Source organism: Etheostoma spectabile, chromosome 13, assembly GCF_008692095.1.
Source record: "Etheostoma spectabile isolate EspeVRDwgs_2016 chromosome 13, UIUC_Espe_1.0, whole genome shotgun sequence".
Lineage (NCBI taxonomy): Eukaryota > Metazoa > Chordata > Actinopteri > Perciformes > Percidae > Etheostoma > Etheostoma spectabile.
In genome coordinates this window covers 26,962,146-26,962,700 of record NC_045745.1, presented here as the reverse complement: position 1 = coordinate 26,962,700, position 555 = coordinate 26,962,146, and the positions used below count along the sequence as shown (strand labels likewise).

Here is a 555-nt window from a genome sequence, read left to right as displayed (position 1 = left end):
ATATATATATATATATAACATTACTACAATGACTGCACAATGTTTTGGGGTACTTATACTAGCTGTTAATCAAGTGCTGTGCCTCAGTGATTGTGAATGTACATTGTACTTTTCCAAGAGAGACGAGAGAAGACCTAGCAAGCTATTCCTTAAAACAGGAGCACAAAGTATAATGCTTGGCAATAATGAATTTGTAAATTACAAAGGAATGATCAGAATAGTTGTCTATTTTTGTATGCATGCCTTCTACCTAATTGTTTGTAAAACCGTTTTGTATTTCTCAGTGCGTTTAGTCTGGACAATACTGGTGTCGACCCCTTCCTCCGCCCTGTTTTGAAGACTTATTTTACAATTTGCCCCTGAAAAAGTTGATTTGTTTTTAAGTGTTAAGAGAAATAACTGTATTTATTAAGTGTTTAATGTACAAGCATGCTTTGTATAACTAAAACACTTTACCATGCCATTGGGAATTGACTGACATTGCACAGGTGTGCCACATTGTAGCTACATTACTTTTTTATCCAATAAAGTATGGCATGGGCACACGTACTGTAA

General features: G+C 35.0%; 1 protein-coding gene across 6 annotated transcripts in view; it reads left to right on the top strand.

Annotated features, from left to right (window-relative positions):
* Positions 1-555, top strand: part of LOC116700596 (connector enhancer of kinase suppressor of ras 2) — a 28,322-nt gene extending 27,767 nt beyond the window's left edge. For all 6 annotated transcript variants that reach the window (XM_032533932.1, XM_032533934.1, XM_032533931.1 and 3 more), the window contains one exon: positions 1-555. This exon is cut by the window's left edge and continues 608 nt beyond it. The gene's annotated coding sequence lies outside the window, so the exon portion shown is untranslated.